This window comes from Macaca fascicularis, chromosome 1, assembly GCF_037993035.2.
Source record: "Macaca fascicularis isolate 582-1 chromosome 1, T2T-MFA8v1.1".
Classification (NCBI taxonomy): Eukaryota; Metazoa; Chordata; class Mammalia; order Primates; family Cercopithecidae; genus Macaca; species Macaca fascicularis.
Genome location: NC_088375.1, coordinates 64,145,059 through 64,166,298, shown reverse-complemented (window position 1 = coordinate 64,166,298; position 21,240 = coordinate 64,145,059). Strand labels below are relative to the sequence as shown.

Below are 21,240 nucleotides of genomic sequence, written 5' to 3'. Positions count from 1 at the left end.
CTCCTTTCAAAATGTTTAGTATCTGGGAAAAAAAAAAGTGAACAGGAAACAATCCTAAATTCAAAATGGTAAGATATTTGAACACATGCATTCCATGGCATCTGATGTTTCCACTGCAAGAAAACTTTCAAAATGATTCCAGTTAGATTTCAGTTACAAAATTCTAAATAATCTAATCTACATTTTAATCAAGTGGTGTCTCTCGGCAAGATACCCATGTCCTCAGTAAGCATGCTTTTTAAAGGAGCAGATCTCATGAGACTTTACATTGACAATTGGTTTAAATCTGTTTCTTAAAGGAGAACATGGATGGGGGGGTCTATACAGGTTCTTTCCCTATAGCACTTTACATACACACAAATGATGCCACAATTCAATTCCACAAATGTACAAACATTTGTATCTTAAATGAACAAGGCATGGTGTTAGGGGCTTTAGTGGTTATAAAAGTACGAATGCTGCAATATAGTAAGGGAGACAAAGAAAGACCTATAGTAAAATAGAACTTTAATGGCGGTACAGACAAAGGGCCAGCTAGCTCAGAAAGGTAGACTACAGATCAAAAGAGGAAGCAGAGGGGGCAAAACCAACCTAACACCATGGGAAAGGATGCAGAGCACATATCCCCAGGGTGTCCTCAAAAGAAAGGATGAGTGAACAAAGGTGGGTCAATAAAGAGGATAGCTGGCAGTAGAAATCTTTTAAAATGAAATGCCTTATCACTTAATGCTAATAAGTTTTATTAAGACCTTGTAAGGTGTGGCTCACGCCTGTAATCCCACCACTTTGGGAGGCCAAGGCGGTGGATCACTTGAGGTCAGGAGTTCGAGACCAGCCTGGCCAACATGGCAAAACCCCATCTCTACTAAAAATACGAAATTACCTGGGTGAGGATGGTGCACACCTGTAATCCCAGCTACTTGGGAGGCTGAGGCAGGAGAATCACTTGAACCCCAGAAGCGGAGGTTGCAGTGAGCTGAGATCATGCCACTGCACTCCAGCCTGGATGAGAGCAAGACTTCGTCTCAAAACAAAAGAAAAAAAAAGAAAATAGAACTTGCAAGGTGCTACAAGTACTTTTACCACATGTATTTATTTCTATTCTTACAGCATTTTGTGCAATAGTTACAGTATTAGTATTGGTTTCAGTGAGCAGGAGCTTTTAAACTGTGTTCTGAGACACTCTGGAATTAGCAGAAAATCACATTTCAATTTAAAAAATGGTGACACATCCATTCATATGAGCAACCCTTATTGACATGAGCAAGAGCCCTAGGACCCAGTTTCCCTGCATTAGATACCACCGCAATGTCTCGCAGGCTGCTAGCATTGTTTTATGCAAACCGTGGAAGAAAGAATCACTGTGTGCCTTGGAACTTCTGAACAATATGCTATTGATTAGAATACATGTAGCTTTGCATAGGCTTATTTTTTCATTCAAGCCTATGTGCACCTCCTCCAATAAAGCTGTACAGGTGAGCCTATAACTTGACACACAGCAGCAAGGTTTAATCACATGCCATAGAAGGCTCAAGGGCCTAGGCTGGATTCATGTTACACTGTGGTTGGGTAGTGAAAATCAACATGCTTAATATCATACCATCTCATTGTCAGTTGTTGCAATGCCTATTATACATGTTGGGGCTTATCCAATTAATATTTATGAAGGGAAATAGCTGCTAGGTGATGATAATGACTCAACTTTAAAACAAAAATATCTTCTTTTTTCCATCTAAATCAGTTTAAAGCTCAAGATTACAATAACTCATCTATGCTAATCAGAATTTTCTTGATATTGGGCTACCTAAACCAAAACCAGATGCTGAAATGAATATAAAACTGTAACTGATTCATAATCCTGATCTCAATATTTTTAGTTCATGAAAACAGCCTCATTGTTCTCATTGACTGATGGTATAATAAGTACTCTATAAATTTGTACTTTAAAAGTAGATTTATACCAATAAAAATACTGCTTTGATCTTTTTCATATATTCAGGCTCTATGCAAGACTTTTATTTTAAGAAAGGAGTCTATGCTTAAAAAACCAGCACTAGATGCTGTTGTCTGTTTCTTCTAGGAATTCTCAGCCTCTCCTACTATTAATGCAGCTTTTCACACAATATTTCTGGTCCTTTGAGTCTGTAAGCTTTCTCAGACATATTCTTCCTTTCAACTGAGGTGTTTTAATTAATTCATTTATTTATTTTTGGGTGGTGGTAGGGCAAGTAAGGTAGAAAGTGGGAGGAGGGGATCACAAATATACAGACAATTTTCCCAGCCAACACGAACAAAGATGAAACACACTTCAGGCTGGAAAATAAGCAAGGCAATGAGACGTGATTTCATAGGGAGCATATTAAGGCTCTGCTAGAGTGGTTTCCTGCTCCAGAAGCTTTGCAGCCTCATTTTATTTGGGATCGCTGGAGCCAAGGGAACTTCGTTTGGTTAGGAGATTGAAATTTGTCTTTATATCTTTTCCATCTATCATTTGTTTGCACAGTCTCTTTACTTTCCCCACCCCCAGAGCCTTAGGTTGTATAATACTTGGGCCTTTAAAGGAAAGGGTCTGCATCCCTTAGGAATGTGCTGAACAGCTGCAAACCTCCTCAAAAACTAATCCCTAAAAAGCAGACAAAATATCTAGGAGTATTTTTCTTAAAATTTTTTTCAGGAGGAAGATCAAGAAAACATCATACTGTACTTTAGAAGGAATGACTCTGGAGTCAAAAGAAAGGAGACCTGGAAAGTCACAGGCTGCCTGTACATCTGCCAAAGACATTATCACTGTAAATGCACTGAAAGAGATAAACCTGCACAGTTGAATCATTAGCTTCGAAGACATTAGCCCAGCTTTTCTCCCTCAACTTGGACTATTTATGGACATTCAACAAACTTAGCAACAAGCGCTTAAAGGGATTTCTCTAAAATATCCATGGCGAAGAGCCAAGTCCATAAAGGTCCAAGTTGGCCTCTCTATTATGGTTCTTTTCCATATTCCCTCTGTTTGGTTTTGATCATCTCATCTATAAAATGGACACATGCCCTGTTGGTATACATCTCACTCCTTAAAGATCTTCAAAGTATAGTTGTAAAATCCTGGAAGCTCTCCTGACCTAAGGTGCCATTTAATTAATAATTGCTATGTTCATGGCTGTGCAGATGGAATGCATGGCATGAGACTGGCATTGCTGGAATATAGCTTGAGCTTCTGCATTGCTATAATGAGGTGTGTTTCCTTTTGGGTCAATAGTCTCTAAGTTGCTCACCTCTCAGGGCTGTTGTGTGGATCAAATGAAATGATGGATGCAAAAGAACTATGCCAACAGTTCAGCACTATACAAATGTGAAGAAATATTATTATTTTTATTTCCAAACAAACTAGGACTCAGCTTTCATCAATTTCCAACAAGCTTCTCACCCGGCTCTGGGCCAGGGCCAAGATCGCTGCCTGCTGAAAATGCACAGCCTTCAGCAAATAATGGTTGGAGTAAGACAGCAGCAACAGGCAATTAAGAAAGCAGTTGTAAGTCTCTGGGAAGACGTGAGAGAGATACCAACGGGAGAGCAGATTTTAACCTCCCACTGTCTTTTCCCTAAGGGATAAGGTAGAACAATCAGTCCTGCATTCCACACTGGGAACTGTGTGCTGAGGTTGACAGAAAGGAATCCAAAGGGAGCCCAGATTGCCGGAACCCTAGATGCTTCAGCAACTTATACTAAGCCCCCATCCCCTGTCTCAGAATTCCTATCAAACCTGCCAATCTGCATAGAGAGATGGCAACTATCAATACATCTAAGCAGAATATAATTTCTCACTTTTAAAAACAGACGTATCTGTGATGATAGACAAAACCCAAAGAGTTAAATACATCATTCAATATATATTATTGAACATATAACTATGTGGTGAATAAAAAAAAAAGGTATATGCATGATAAAAAGGAATCATTTAAGTGATGGTTGGACAGGGAACTAGTGACAAGAAGGTTGGATTTTTTTAACCTAAATTCCCTCCTGGCACCTTGATTAAAATGAAATGGACTGAGGCAGCCAAAGAGATTATTTTATTCAGATGAGTGTTATTAGCCTTTCTGGCTTATTTTCTCTATTTTGTATTTTGCTGATGCTAACAGAAGCAGGCAGGCTGGATAGAGAGGCAAAGCTGCAGCGGATTTATGGTCTGACAGTGCCACACATAAAATCAGACTCTTGCTGACCCAGATAAGCCAGAGGATGGATTGGATTTGCTGGGGAAGGTGTTAAAAGGAGGGGGTAAAAATCACCAAGGTAGGAACTGACTTGAAAATGATTCTGCCTGTAATGGTGGATGCTGGTTTTGTGACCCAGTAGTACAGCAGCAGCCTGAAGGTATCTTTCAAAGACAGGCGGGCAGGCAGGGGGCGGGCACACTTCTCTGGGCTTATCACAGCTCTGGCTTCAGCTTTGCCAGCAATGAGATCAGAGGAGGAGAGTTCAGAGACAGAGAAAAGTGCCAAAGGCAAAAATAATATAGTCTACATATGGAGAAATGAGCTTTCAAATTTTCAGGGACAAGTGAGTACCACAAATTGTCTTCAGTAGCCTAGACAGATGATTAGAAAGGATTCAAGCAGTGGTAGACCCACCTTCTCAAAATAGCCTAAATTGTCCCCTATAATCAGGTCTGGGGGAAGGACTGTATGAAAATAGGATTCTTGTGGCTCTGGATTAGTTCCATGGAGCAGAACCACACCCTTGAGAGAATGGCATACCCAAGAGCCAGAGCTTAGGAATCTGCTTTGAAGTAGAGAACTGGACTAGCACCGTGTCTGACATCTATTAAGTGCTTAATCACGATTTCCTGAATGATTATAGGACCAAGGTTCTTGTGGGTTAGGTCAGAGAACTAGGAATGGCCCCCCAATATAAGTCATTGTAGACACTAACTGGAAATGTCTCCATCAATTTATGTTAAGTGAGAGATTTTGCCTTCCTTTCAACCACCCCTATGGCACCGTGCTCAGAGCAGAAAGGAGGCAGCTGGAGGGTCTTCATATCACTTAAGACAGATCTATGGATCCCATAAGACCAGACATGGGGGTCTACACAGGATTTGAATCTCTGCCATCCCTATTTCTTGCCTAGTTTCTCATATCTTATTGTCCAGGCTCCTTCTCTGAGTCCCTGATCTCTTCTTATTTCATTCATTCATTTAACAAATATTAACTGAGCATCCCACTATGGGCTAGACACTGTTCTAGGAATAAAAGGATCAACCTTCTTTTTTCTGACCTGCTTCTCACATGTTTGCGGATTTTCTGGATCCAAGACATGGCTTTCCTGCTCCTCAACTGTGCAGCAGCCACAACACACATCTTATCCTGGTCTTGTGGCTAGGATGAACCCATTGCAAAACCCTGATTTGGCTGACTTAGAAAATCTGCCTGCCCACCAGCTCTCTCTCTAGCTTCTGTAGACCTGGGACCTTCCCTTTGTTTACATCCTATGTGTTAGCACTAGCATTCCCAGAACTACAGGGAGGAATAAATAAAGAGGCTTTTAAACTCTCTTGGTACAATCTACCTGCTACAATGCCACCCCAATATAATCCATAGAACTAAGGGCCTAGAAATTCACTTAGGTATTAAATATGCTCCCTGAAAGCCCCCCAAAATAGGGTGTGATCACATCAAAGGCCTGAGCTGACTCATTCATTCAATTAAACTAAAACACTATAGCAAGGGTAAAAGACAGAACAAAGGTGTGATCGATGACCGAGGAACATAAAATTTATACGTTTCTCAGCTTAAAAATAATTCATAACCATCGATATCATGTTGATAGTTGGATCCACAAAGTCCACAGAAAAATCTGTGAACAACTCTACAATTATATCTTCGGTTTTTTTCTTGTCTAGTTAATTAAGATGTCACCAGAAGCCCCATAAGTAATTATAGCACATGACAAACACACAGAGAAAAAAAAATACACGCAGATGTGTTAGCAGATTTTTAAAATAAATGAAACCTTGGGAGATGACTGAGGCAGACAGTCTGGCTCACCCCTGGTAGTTCATTCTAGAGAAATAAATACCTGTCTGTGCCAAAGTGGAATGACGTCACTCAGAAATCCACACACTTATTATCAAAGCAGTAACCACCCCCTTAAGAGCAAGCATCTCCCTGGCACCAGGCATGAGCGGAGAAGCTTGATCTACAGCCAGAAACTCCTCCTGGCTAGCAAACTGTACTTTAGTATGCCAAATAGCAATAAGCCACTCAGAAGAAAGGGTATCCATAAAGATCTCCCCCTCTAAATACCTGTCCCTGGGATAATGAATCCCCTTACATGGCTCTTAACAACAATGAAAAGGAGGAAAAAAAAAAAACTCTTGATTCTGTGAAACTATGGATCTAAATGGAATGAAGTCTACGTAATCATCAGATTGGATGCATGTGTCATTATCAGTTCTCATGTGTTATTTGGATATTTATCTTGGAGAAGGAAGTCTCTTTCTGTGTGGGGGCGCAGGAGGAACAACCCCCAGGCCCAGTAAGGAATTCTCTTGAGGACAGGGTATATTTAGAATGTTTAATGAACACCTATCACCAAGAATAGGTGGGTACTTAATCAGTATTGACTAACAACAGATGCCAGAGCCAAAGCAATCCTGTAAATGTTGAGGACAGAAAGACCATGATTCATCTAATGACTAGTTAATATCTTCAGCCTCTACTAAACTTGCCAAATCAGCTGCTCCAGCATGTATCTGTACTCACTCTCTGGGTGGCTACTGAATGACCAAATTTGTATGTCCATTGGCTTCTTGTATGCTCTAAATTATAGCATATTATTAACCATGTTGATACTTTACTGGCAAAACTTTAAGGGGTTGAGTGGTAGAAAAGATGCCCTAGTCAATTTCCAGGTTAGTAGATCAAATTACCAAGTTCAGGTGCTTAAGGAATCTGGATGAACAATGTGAAACTCCATCTATACTCTGTGGGAAGCACCTTGAACTATGCTTAAGACCCAGAGACTAGGCTTAGCTTTGCCACTTACTACCCAGGTAACTTTGGGCAAGTCACGAATGCATTCTGGGTCTCAAAATTTCTTCACCTGTTTTAAAAAGTAAATGGAAGCCAGGTATGGTGGCACGTGCCTGTAGTCCTGGCTACTCGGGAAGCTGAGGTGGGAAGATCGCTTGAGCCCATTGCTTGAGCCCAGGAGCTCGAGGGTATAGTGCACAATGATTGTGCCTGTAAATGACCAGCCTGGGCAACACAGTAGGACCTGCCTCTTAAAAACAAAACAAAACAACAACAACAACAAAAAAAACGGGATAAGCAGGGACAGCAGACCTGCCCTACCTAACACAATGACTTTTGTGAAGATCCAATCAAACAAGGTGATGCCCATAAACATGAAAGTGTTCTACAACTATATATCAGTATGAACATCTTTTCTTATTAACAACTATTATTACTCAACAGCCCACACAATGAATTCATACCCACAAAACAAAGTGACTAGAATCATGTCTGAAAAGACAAATACATCTCAAAATTCCTCTTACAAGAAACTTATTTCATAAATTTCCTACTTCATTAGTATACTAAATAGGAATACTTCTTTTTTTTGGTTTTGTTTTGTTTTTTTTGAGATGGAGTTTCGCTCTTATTGGCCAGGCTAGAGTGCAATGGCACGATCTCGGCTCACTGCAACCTCCGCCTCCCAGGTTCAAGTGATTCTCCTGCCTCAGCCTCCCGAGTAGCTGGGATTACAGGCATGTGCCACCACACCCGGCTAATTTTGTATTATTTAGTAGAGATGAGGTTTCTCCATGTTGGTCAGGCTGGTCTCAAACTCCTGACCTCAGGTGATCCGTCCACCTTGGCCTCCCAAAGTGCTGGGATTACAGGCGTGAACCACCGCACCCGGCCCATACTTTCTTTTTTTTAGAGAGATGGCATCTTGCTCTGTTGCCCAGGTTGGAGTACAGGGACATGACCATGGTTCACTGTAGCCTCAAACTCCTGGGCTCAAGCAGTCCTCCCGCCTCAGCCTCCCAAAGTGCCAGGCTCACAAGTGTGAGCCACCTTGCCTGGCTAGGAATACATTTTGTTGCTATTATCATCTGATTCTCTGGAAATTCCCAAACTCAGTGAATCTTCTGTGCCTAACCTAGCTGAGACTTTAAATGAAAGAATCATGTGCAAAGAGAAAAGGCCAGTGTGTACAAAAATAGAATCATGGAATTTCAGAGCTAGAAGGGACTTTCAAGATGGTCTAGAGTCTAGACCAAGCCTGTCATTTTCTGAGTGAGGAAATTGAGGCTCAGGGACCCTGAGGTCACACAGATACTGGTGGAGCAGGGCAAGAATCCAGGTCTCCTGACTAGTAACTGTTTTCTTATTTCATTGTGGTGGTTATTACATTTCATTCAAAAAGCCCTTAGCATCTCAAAGGGCTGGTGCTAAAAGAGTTAATGGACAATGCTCAGAGCCCCAGAGCGCAGAGCTATTCTAAGACAACACATAACAGGAATACCAAGGGTCCGTGAACCCAGAGGGAGCAAAACTGCTGCTGCCTAACGGCGCCTGAAAGCATGTTGACACACTGCATGTGGTTACACATGAAAGGCAAGTGAATAGGAAAAGCAGTTTTGAATCCCACCCCATTCTAATTTTGGACTGGCTCTGGGCACCTACTGGAGGACTGGGCCACACCCCAGTTACTCTGTAAAATGACCCTGCAGTTCCTTCACTCTATTCTGTGGCCTAAGTTAACCCCTTCTCTGCCTTCTTAAGGGCCATAAGAGACATCAGTAAAAGAGGACTCTCAAGGAATTGTGAAGATCCAGAAGTAAACCTAAGTGATTGGGGTCATTCTGTAATGAGAAGATTCTCAGTCTGGAGTCAGATGATCCCCAGTAGTATCTACCATCCCCAAGCAAGTATGTGATCTGAAGCCTTAAACAGCCAGGTTCATAAATGCAAAAGAGAGCAGTTTCTGTAAGTGTGAGGCTTCAAGACCCCAAATCACCTTGCATCAGAATCACCTGGAATGATTGTTTAAAATGTGGATTCCTATGCTCATCTGCCAGAGATTACAACTTATTATGGGTGGACTGATGCCCAGGAATCTGCCTTTCAAATCAGCATGTCAGGTAATTTTATGCACACCAAAAATTTAAAAACCAATGCTTTTAAAGCAATATTTTACAAACTGTGGGATTCACCCCATTAGTGAGGTTTAAAAAAATCAACTTATAGGTCACCAACTAGCATTTCTCAAAAAATTAAGTAGAAAACAGTAGAACAGAATAACAGAAAAAAGTAGCCTGGACGAAGTGCCTCACGCCTGCATTCCCAGCACTTTGGGAGGCTGAGGAAGGCAGATCACTTGTGGTCAGGAGTTTGAGACGAGCCTGGGGCAACATGGCAAAACCTTGTCTCTACCAAAAATACAAAAAATTAGCTGGGCGTGGTGGTGTGCACTTGTGGTCCTAGCTACTCGGGAGGCTGAGGTGGGAGGATCGCTTGAGCTTAGGGGGCAGAGGTTGCAGTGAGCCAAGATGGCGCCGTTGCACTCCAACCTGGGTGAAAGAGTGAGACCCCACCTCAACAAAAAAAAGAGTAACAGAACAAAGTAGAAAATCTCAGAGTACATCATACAGAGCAAAGATAAGCATTGTTTTGTGAAAGTGTTGTTCTCAGCTATTTATGTGTATATATGTTATTCCAGCTTGTAGTATAAAACACAGAGATTCATGATCAAAACGTTTTAAAGTCACTGCTCCAGAGTAATGGTCTTAAATTATGGGAGATAATTACGTATCCCAGATCCTTTTGAGAATCTTTTTTTTTTTTTTTTTTTTTTCAGTTACCATCCATAGGGCTCTGCTTGATACTTTTTGAGAATCTAAGGATTCTCTTCTAAGTATTCTCTTCTAAAGAAGGGAGGGAGGAGGCCGGGCGCGGTGGCTCAAGCCTGTAATCCCAGCACTTTGGGAGGCCGAGGCGGGTGGATCACGAGGTCAGGAGATCGAGACCATCCTGGCTAACATGGTGAAACCCCGTCTCTACTAAAAATACAAAAAACTAGCCGGGCGTGGTGGCGGGCGCCTGTAGTCCCAGCTACTCGGAGGCTGAGGCGGGAGAATGGCGTGAACCCGGGAGGTGGAGCTTGCAGTGAGCCGAGATCGTGCCACTGCACTCCAGCCTGGGCGACAGAGCGAGACTCTGTCTCAAAAAAAAAAAAAAAAAAAAAAAGAAGGGAGGGAGGGAGGGAGGGAGGGAGGAAGGGAGGGAGGGAAGCGGGGAAACACTATAATTTGCATAGATAAATCCAGCGTGTACCTGCACTTCTAGAAGCCTGTCCCTCAAGGGCTTCTCTTGAGGACAGTTCCTACAATGTCTGGTCACAGTAGGCACCCAATAACCACTGTACCATGCCAACAGCTTTCTCCCCATGCTCTGTAAATGACTGCCAGTGTCTTCCTTATATACCTCTAAGATAAGTGGTCCCACTACAATGATTGTTTTCCTCTTATTTTTAGGGTGACTAGGAATGCCAAAACTAAACAATGATCTACAGAACATTGGGAGAAAGCAGTTGGCATATTCCCAGAATGAGGATTCTGAAAGCAATGGTGTGGGTCCAAAGCCACTGCTTTCCAAGGAACAAGTTCCCTGTCTACAGGGAGTGTCTACTTGCTCCCGACAAGGGCAGACAGTGGCACTGCCACAATTTTGCACCCCTAGTGATGAAGTCAGTAGAAGAATATCTACTTTATTCGCAAGTTGTTGAATTATTTGACCTATAAAGGTACCCACAGACACAGAGGCCCCAGCCTCACCTTCTTTATATGACCAAAAGGACGTAAGGTCCCTAGTCTTAGATGGAAGATTTTAAAAGGGTATAAACATTTAGAAAAACAACCAACAGCCCTAGCTTGATTATCAACACAGTCCCATCCCGATGGTTAAACCTATCAGTACATAGAAAGAGGAGAAATGAGGATAAAGGTTTTTAAAACCAGCCTTTGCTAAGTGAGGAATATAAAGAAGAGATGGAAAGTGGCAAGGTGTAATGGCGGGCGGCGGGGGGGCAGGGTGAAGAGAAATGGAAGAGTTGGGGAGGAAGGACCATTGAGAAGGCAGAGAATCAAACCCCAAAACTATTCTAAAATTTCCTGATGCTTTTCAGTAATTTGTTTTCATGTGGTGGAAATTGGCACAGCATCTAGGATACTTTGGGCCCATCTGTTTTTGAACTTAAGCTGTAGACAAGATTTAGAACAGCTGGAATCAGCAGCACTGACCAGGTTGTATGTGTCTGGAGGAAAGAGAAATAAAATGAGTGTGTGGGAGATGGAGGAAGAGGGTTAAATGGGGCAGAGGAAGGGGATTCTGGAAGCCATTCCCAGACAGACAGGAGAAAATGGCCAGGTCATCAGAATTGATGCAAAACAGCTATTAGAGAGGCCAAAGCATGTAACTGAAGAAAGTCCAGGAGGAGAAATTTCAAGGATTTCAGAACAAGGCACTAGCAAACAGTCTTGCAAAAGGACATAAAAGTCTGCAAGTTTGGGTGTCAATGTGCAGTGCCCTGGGGCTTCATGTCTGAGAGGCCAGATCAACATCATCCTAAGGTCTTACATCAAGCATATTACATGAGCTGCTGGTAAACAGTACACACAATCATGGCCTACAGCTGAGCAGATGCTGATACTGATACTGGATTCTTGGTTCGCTAAATGCAAAAGAGGTGATCAGGGAGAATGGCAAGGAGAACCTAGGAGTAGGCTTAGTGGAAATCAGCAAGGGTTTCAATCCATAAGATGGTTTGCCTAGAGACAGGGTTGGCCCAGAAGTAGGGGAAATAGTTGGTTTGTTCTCAGTGCACGTCTGGCCTATGTCCCCATCACTGACTTCTGCTAAAGCCCTGACTTAATCTATGGATACATGAGTCTCTCACTTCTCCCGAATCTGTTCCATCTTTAGTCAAGAGAAAAGGTTTGGCAGTGAGAAATGTCAAGACCCCATTCTGGAGAGGAAAACATTAAATACAAACAAATAAATAAACCAAATTATATTTCAAACAAATAATATAACTACATTGAAGGTCTGGAGGTTGAGGGATACTATGGTTTGAATATGGTCCGTTCCCTCCAAAACTCATGTTGAAATTTGATTGCAATTGCAAGTGGTTTTGAGAGGCGGGGCCATTAGGGGGTTGTCTGGGTCATGGGAAGAATCCTTCATGTATAAGATTAACATTCTCATGGAAATGAGTTCTCACTTTCGTGGGACTGGATTAGTTCCTGAGAGAGTGAGGGGTTGTAAAGCAAGCTTCTTCCTAGTGTTTGCTGTCTTTGAACTCGTTCCCCAGCCTTTCAGCTTCTCTGCCATGTTGTCAGGCAGCACATGGCCCCCACCAGGAGCTGAGCAGATGCTGATGCCACGTTCTTATACTCTCCAGCCACCACAGTCGTGAGCCAAATAAGCTTCTTTTCTTTATAAATTACCTGGACTCAGGTATTCTGTTATGGCAACACAAAACAGACTAAGATAGGAAAGAAAGAACTAGTCAGCTAACTTTTGAACACTGTATTTTGGCCCTCAAGGCTAATAACAAAAAGAACTCTAAACCAGTATTAAAATCTAGTCAGTAGTCTTCTTTTTCAGAGGCATGGGTTAGTAATTCTGAAGCAACTTTCTGTACACTCTAGGATGGAGCAATTAAGTGAACATATGAGTTATGGATAAGAGGAACCAGGTTTCTCACTGTTCAGAGAACAGGAAAGGGGAGAAAATTAAATAAAACACATGGTATTGGATTGGAATGAAAGATACTGATATGAACTCATAGGCTTTAATATATATAAACATACAGACCGATAAAGAAACAGTTATTTATAGAAGTACATGGGTGTGTGTGTGTGTGTCTATGTGTACATACATGTATCTACTACCTCTGTCTGCTGAAAGGGACCATAAATAATGGTACTTCGGTCACAAACAGCATATTTAGCATCCATGGTTTCTAAATACCATTTCCCACTAAAAGCAACCAAGGCTCTCTGAAAAAATGGCCAACTCCAGAGTAAAGGCAAGGAAAGTACAAGTTAAGCCTGGAACACCTTGTTGTGCCATGAAGTAAGGAAGTGCTCAAAGTATGATGGGGACATATCAATAAGACACAGGAGCCAGCATGAAGGGACTCCATTGGCCAAATCTAGAACAATATGAACATTAAAATAAAGATGGCAAAGGATTATAACCTGTTGAATAAAATAATAATCCACAAGTCCACACTGATATAAACCAACAACTAGACCAGAAAGTGGGGGTAATGGAAAAGCTCTTCTTTACAGTAGAAATGGAACTGATAAATGTAGAAGGAATGATGAAAACTGGAAAAATGACTATTTGGTAACCATTGTAATAAAAATTGATTCAAGCAAGAATTATAATGGATGCTAAAACTTAGTGAGTATAACAGTTGAAGGGTAAGTTGATATTTACATGGTCTCAAAGTATCTCTCTACAATATATACATTAATTACAAAGTTTATAGAACAACTTCATGGTGGAGAAACCTAGCAGACACAACTGTAGCCAAATGGTCAAATTTAACATCACCAGTAATGGCACAAATCATCAGCAAGTGCCTCCTGATATGATGCACTGAGAAGAAAGTGACATTACCATTTTATGGTATTCCTGCCAAAAGTGTGTGGCTTGAATCTAATCATAAGGAAATTATCAGAAATTGCCAGAAATATCAAATTAAGGGACATTTTACAACATAACGGGGTCAATGTCAATGCCTTGAAATATAAAGAAAGACTTGGGAATCATCCCACATTAAAGGAAACTAAAGAGATAAGACAATTGAATGAATTGCATAATCTTGGACTTTCTTTTGCCAAAAAAGGACATTTTTAGAACAACTGGTAAAATCTGAATGTCTATTGATTAGAAAATAGTATTGTATCAATCTGTACATCCTGATTTTGATGACTACACTACAATTATGCAAAAGAACATCCTTATTTTTAGTAAATATACCCTAAAGTATGTATGGATAAAAGGGCATCATGTCTGCAATCTACTCTCAAGTGTTTCAGAAAAGCAAAATATGTGTGAGAACTGGGTATGAAAAGGGTGAAGTATAAAGCAAACGTAGTAATATGTTAACATTTTGGGGCAATCTGGATAAAATGGTAGTATACAAAAATTCTTTGTGCTATTCCTGTGATTTTTCTGTAAGTCTAACATTATGGCAAAATTTTAAAACTGTTTAAAGATTGCATTTTGGAGAAAAATGAAATCATTTCTCCCATCGCTCCTTTGGCAATAAGTGTATATTATTTTGTGTTATCTTTTTCATATAAACTCTCTGTCTTCCACATGACACCATGAGCTTCCTGAGGGAAAGAACAGGATCCTACACCTCTTTGTGACCCCAAACCTGCGGAGAACCTATTGGTCATTAGTGATGAGAATGAAGTCAAGTGTTTATTAATGATTCACATATAATAAAGGTGACTAACAGGATGACTCATAACCCAACAATTCTGTCTCCTCAACCTGGAAGTCTATGCCTTATCAGAGCACACACAAATACACATAAACAAACTTAAAATATTTCACATTAAATAATAACTTCCATGAGCTAGAATGGTAGCTTATTCTTCTACGTATATTTAATTCCTTGTACAACTCTTGGCACAGAATAAAGGTTCAATAAATGTTTGCTGAAAAATTAAGGGAACCTCCCATACCAGGATTGGTATTCACCAAATTCATACAAATGGACAAAACAGCCAGAGGTGGACTTGTTTTCCAGAAGGAATAACAGCACAAAGATGGACTGGGTGCAGTGGCTCACGCCTGTAATCCCAGCACTTTGGGAGGCCAAGGCGGGCAGATCACCTGAGGTCAGGAGTTCAAGATCAGTTTGGCCAACATGGAAAAACCCCATCTCTACTAAAAATATAAAAAGTAGCCAGGCATGGTGGTGTGCACCTGTAATCCCAGGTACTTGGGAGGCTGAGGCATGAGAATCGCTTGAACCTGGGAGGCAGAGGGTGCACTGAGCTGAGATGACACCATTGCACTCCCACCTGGGCAACAGAGTGAGAGACTCCCATCTGGAAAAAAAAAAAATTGTACAAAGATGTTCTTAGCTTCCAAAAGAATAAGTTATTTTATCACAGATTTTCAAGCCAGTTGTTTCTTGCTAGAGTGGCTCAAAAACATTCCCGGATCTGGTAAATTGCTTTTCTTCATCTGATTTACGATAAGAACCTTTCTAAAGTCTTCTTTAATTTGGTACCAAGGAAGCCTACCAAAGATGTATTATATTTTTTCTATTACGGCTTCCCTGAACTATGCTGTAAAGTAGAAGGTTTCCTAGGCACTGATCATCTGGCTGGGAACTTGGTACGTGTGCTTGGAGACTAGGGGATGGGGATAAAGAAGAGGCAGCATTGAAGTCTTCATAAGCCATATTCTCATCACTGACCTCTGTTTTTTCTTTTCTTTTCTTTTTTTTTTTTTTTTTGAGATGGAGTCTTGCTCTGTCACCCAGGCTGGAGTGCAGTTGCACAATCTCCGCCTTCCAGGTTCATGCCATTCTCCTACCTCAGCCTCCGGAGTAGCTGGGACTACAGGCGCCCGCCACCACGCCCAGCTAATTTTTTGTATTTAGTAGTGAAGGGGTTTCACCGTGTTAGCCAGGACGGTCTCCATCTCCTGACCTCGTGATCCGCCCGCCTCGGCCTCCCAAAGCGCTGGGATTACAGGCGTGAGCCACCATGCCCAGCACCTCTGTTTAATGAAGTAATGAATATCTAGCAAAACCAACATTGGAAAGTATAAGGTTAAAATCCAAGACAAAGCCCATAACAATAAGCTATTAATCAGTGTATCACAAAAAACCTGAGTTGCGTCCTTCAGAAGATACTAAGGCACGTGCACCTGTGTGCTCTTCCTGTGTGTTTTCCCCCCTATGTGATATGGTTTGGATGTTTGTCCCCTCCAAATCTCATGTTGAAATATGATTCCCAATGTTGGAGGTGGGGCCTGGTGGGAGGTGACTGGGTCATGGGGGTAGATCCTTCATGAATGGTTTAGCACCATCTCCGTGGTGATAAGTGAGTTCATGCTCACTTAGTTCACAAAAGACCTGGTTGTTCAAAAGTCTGGGACCTTCCCTGACTCTCGCTCCTACTCTTACCATGTGACATGCTGGCTCCCTGGTTGTAAGCTTCCTGAAGCCTCACCAGAAGCAGATACCAGCACCATGCCTCCTGTACAGCCTGCAGAACCATGAGCCAATCAAACTTTTTTCTTTAGAAATTACCCAGCCTCAGGTATTTATTTATAGCATCGCAAAAATGGCCTAATATGCTGTGTAATTTGTATGCACGTATATCTAGGACTCTGTGGTGAGAAAGGGCACACATTTCCACCCATTACCGGAGAAAACAGGACCAAGAAGGAGACTGACAAATCCAGTCCATGTATAAAAAGGGGTGAAGGAGGAGAGGAAATCAATACACTAAGAAGCCAACCCTTTCTTAACTGTGCCTGCCTTCCTGGGTTCACCTTGCTCTGTTTTAGAGTCCACTCAATAGCCTGTGCTTTGTCTTTAAGAAAATCCATCTGAGGCATCATTTCTACCTGTACACTGCAGAAATCAATTCTGTACAACTTCCTCCTTTTGCTAAATCCCTGAGATGCTGCCTATAAATTCAAAGAATTTCAAGCATCAACAATAACCCCTACCCCCACCCTAGAACTTAGTTATGAACATCTGTTGTTTACAAGGGTTCAGGCTGAGAGCTGCCAGACTTGTTCTGCAACCTCTACTTTAACACAGAGGCTGCCAGGGAGGGATGTCTGAATTTCATGCAAGGATGCCCTGTCCCGACTGCTTAAGCAGGAATCAGCAAACACAGCTCAGCATCCTACCATTGAAGATAATCCTAGTTTGTTCGATTCGTTTTCTAATCCTGGCTCTTTAACCAGCTGCACCCTAAATATACTAAGAAGCAGAACTGTGCTCGTTGATTCTCCCTGAATTTAAAACCCAAGGAGCAGTGACAGTGGGGATGCATAAGAGGAGGCACCAGCAGAAAAGATGGACCTATTTCAACTCTGAAAAACCCAAACCCTACATTTTTCTCATTCTCTCTAAATCTTTCATTAACGAGTCCTTCCCATGTCACGCTGTTTCTCTTCACCATGTGATACTTCTGTGCAGCGCAGGAATTAGATATTAAAGTCCTTACTCCAATTAACTAGGGAACAAATCTAATTGAGAACATAACTATACTGTCTTTTACCTTTCCCTGACTGAACCAAGTACATTTCCCTCCTGAGTACTGCACCTTTCTTCTCTTCCTGGTGACTACTGGAACCTGCTTTAAATGGGGTGCTATTTTTAAATTCCTGTGCACATGTGTTCTTATTAGTCTCTCTCAGCCTGCCCGATTTTCCCCATTTCAATTATAAAAGCATGTATAGCAGAGACTGTCTTTTCTTCTTATCTTGTAAACCCTCCCACTTAACACAGTCAGCTCCCAATAAGATGACACAGCTCTTGCCTTGAAAAGAGAACTGGATCAAAGTAAATTCATTTAATTGGCTGCAAATTCCTGAGAATTAAAAATCCCAAGAACACACTGCCTAGTAGTAGTTAGACACATTGCTTCCTGTGTCTGCTACAGAATTATTATGGGGCTTACAGGAGCAGAGAAAAGGAAAACTAAAAGCTCCCCGCTCACTAGCACTGTTGTCAAGGAACGTGATCACTACTGTCTTTGCTCCATGGAGCTGAAAGACTGAGGTATGGCCTGCTGACATTCCAGTGGCAGATCCTAGGAGACACAGGAAACTCTCAGGAGTCTCCAACATCCTCCCAATTGCTCATAAAAGCATATTTTGCTTCTGACCTGCCCTCTTATCATTCCCTACCCTAAAAGGAAGATATAAAGCCATTTATGCAGAAGCTTGGGAGCTTCTGTTTGGCCTCATGAGACAAACAACCCAGTAAACCACATATTATTATGTTCATGACTAAGGTGTGTACTGCACTGGCCTGCTGGCCTCGATGGTAGATACTGCAGGAGGCTGAATAGGACTGGCCTTCTTTTATTTGCCCAAGTCAAAATTGGGACCTGTGGGCCTGAACGGTATATCTTTATAGAAACTCAGCAATCTGACAACAGGGCTAACTATTAACTCCAAGAGGACAAGAAAATCAGAGAGTGGCTGTATGACAAATGTCCTACTCTTCATGAATGTGAAGTATGGAATGGTGGATCTAAAAGTAACTCACCAAGGCTGAACTATATGACACCTTACAGAACAAAACATACAATTGCTGAGTTTTTATAGGGACTGACCATGCAATTACATAGAGTCACATAATTGCTTATGTCCTGCCCAATGTAGCTATACCATAAAAATCAGGGTGGGGGATAAATTTGTCATTCATGAGGGCCCACAGGGGTCTGAAGAAAATGGAAACTTGACATATTACCCAGCCAGGCTTAGGAATACTTAACTGTGCACAGGGAATGACTAGTGCATCTAATATACCAGTGTTTTACCCAGTATAGCTGTGCTCAGGCCCAAATCCTGAGGATAGGGATAATTGTTGCTACTATTTACATTTACTATGTGCCAAGCTCTGTCCTAAGTATTTCACATATTAATTCACTTAACCAGCATAACAACTCCATAAGGTAGGTATGAATATTACCTTCATTTTGCAAATGAAGATACTGAGGTGATTAAAAACTTTCATCTAAAATCACACAGCAAGTAAGTGGGGGAAATCCAGGATTGTGAACCCAGGAAATCTGGTTCCCAGAACTTATGATCTTAACTATCAGGGTTGACTCTTCCTGTGGCTGATCTTAACTATCAGGGTTGACTCTTCCTGATAATTATATCAGCTACCATTTATTAAGCATCCATTAAGTCACAGACAATAGCTAGTGCTGTATATACATTACATATATCCTTAGAAGAACCCTTCAAGGTAAGTATTACTGTCAACATTTCATAGGTAAGAAACTGAGGCTAACAGGGGTAAAGTGACTTGCTTAAGGTTACCAGCTAGGAGTAGAAGAGACAAGATTCAGACCCAAGTTTTTCTGGCTAAAAGCTCTGGTTTTTCCCACTAAGTCACAAAGCTTCCCAAATAACTTTTAACTGAATTCCTTCTCTCTTCCAAAGACTGGATCACCCTGTCTTGCTGATTCCCAAGTGGCCTTCTTGTGTCTCTTCCATCCTGCTTTACCCATGTGTGAGAAGTCCTCCCAATTCTTCCTCCAAAAAGGACTCAACCATGATCTAAGGTTCTACATGAACTGAGCCCATGCAAAACACACCAAAGAACCTTCTGTTAATTTCTGAAGAAAGGCATCTTGAGCCACGGAGAAGGGAAGCCAACCCTTGCAACACCAGATGCTACATCTGGGCAAAATCTTTCCTGAGGGAACAAACAGCTCCCAAATATGTCCAAAGTGAGTGAGTGACGCACTGGTCCCAGGAAGTCAGGGGTTCTCCCTCCCAGGAGATTCATGTTTCCTGGTACTTTCTTTCTCGAGGTCACTCCATAAGTCAATGAGGAACTTTCTGGCCTTCCACCCTTTTCTGATCTGCAACCACAACTATAACATTTTCCATGGCCAACTGACTCTGCTTTTCAACCCAATGCTATCCTGTGAGACTGGTGAATGACTTTGAACTCAACTCCAGAGAAGGAACCCATCCGCAGTAGTGATGTAACTACAGAGACGGCGCACATTCAAATACTGGGCCTGAGGCCAAGAACACAGACTCTACAATACTTTTTCTTTAATTAATTGTGTAACTAACCTCCCACTGAAAGGAGTACTACAGGTTGAATGTCTACCAAATTCTTGAGATACCTAGGCCCTGCTCCCTCATATCCCTTCCAATGGTGACACAACTGATAACCAGCCAAACAAGAAAGTTTACTTTCTATGTCTACCTCCTTGATATTTTGCTAATTTAATATTAGTGAACATAGGAGATTGTCTTGTTCTTCTCTATCTCCAGTACCAAGCCCAATTGCTGATACATAATTAGGTTCCCAAAATGTATACTGAATGATACACAAATAAATACATCATTTAAATTCCTTTATACTCTCTGTAATCTAAGTATCACAGATGATACAAAGGAAGCTTCCCCTTTGTTCTTCTAAACCCTTACTATTGGAAATCACAAATATTTCCACAGTTTCAACCATCCCCTCTCTGTGCACATGTGCAAATCTCTACCAACAGCCAAAAAATCTCTTTAGCCCTGCATACAGCCATTCATTTTGTCAACTACTAGAAATTTCAGCTTCAATACTCTTCCAACACCTTAAACTTAAAATCTAAAACCCAAATTTCTCATATTTTACCCCTTCAAAAACAATTCCTTCTCCTAACTTCTGTTAAAAAACTTCTAGATTTCAGCTGGGTACAGTGGCTTATGCCTGTAATCCCAGAACTTTGGGAGGCCAAGGTGTGCAAATCACCTGAGGTCAGGAGTTCAAGACCAACCTGACCAACATGGAGAAGCCCTGTCTCTACTAAAAATACAAAATTAGCCTGGCGTGGTAGTGCAGGCCTGTAATCCCAGTTACTCGGGAGGCTGAGGCAGGAGAATAGCTTGAACCTGGGAGGCAGAGGTCGCGGAGAGCCGAGATTGTGCCATTGCACTCCAGCCTGGGCAACAAGTGCGAAACTCTGTCTAAAAAAAAAAAAAATCAAACAACAACAACAGAAACCCCTTAAAAAGCCCCTCTATATTTCTTTTAAAGATACCATTAATTTATCAATCACCCAAGTCAAAAAGACACTTTACAGACCTTCTTTCTTTTGTGGCTTCCAAGTTCACTTGAAACCTGAATCCCATTAGTCAGCAATTCCTGCAGATTCTTTCTGCACCAGGTGCTTTCCATCTGTCTCTAGACTGTAAGCTCTAGGAGTACAGGGGTGGGTATCTGGCATGTGTCTGGCACATGGTAAGAAGATATATATTTGCTAAATGGACAGAAGGATAAATTCCTCATCTTTTCATTCCTACCATCCCAACCTAATTTAGATCCTTATGATCTACTGCAGCAACTGGTTTCCTTGGTCTCATGTTTCTTGTCATTTAGCAAACTACCACTAGGTTAATCTTCCTTAATCAGAGTTCATACCTATTTAAA

General features: G+C 41.5%; 1 protein-coding gene across 14 annotated transcripts in view; it reads right to left on the bottom strand.

Annotated features, from left to right (window-relative positions):
• SRGAP2 (SLIT-ROBO Rho GTPase activating protein 2) overlaps window positions 1–21,240 on the bottom strand; it is a 249,014-nt gene that overhangs the window by 121,923 nt on the left and 105,851 nt on the right. The gene's annotated exons all lie outside the window — the stretch shown is intronic.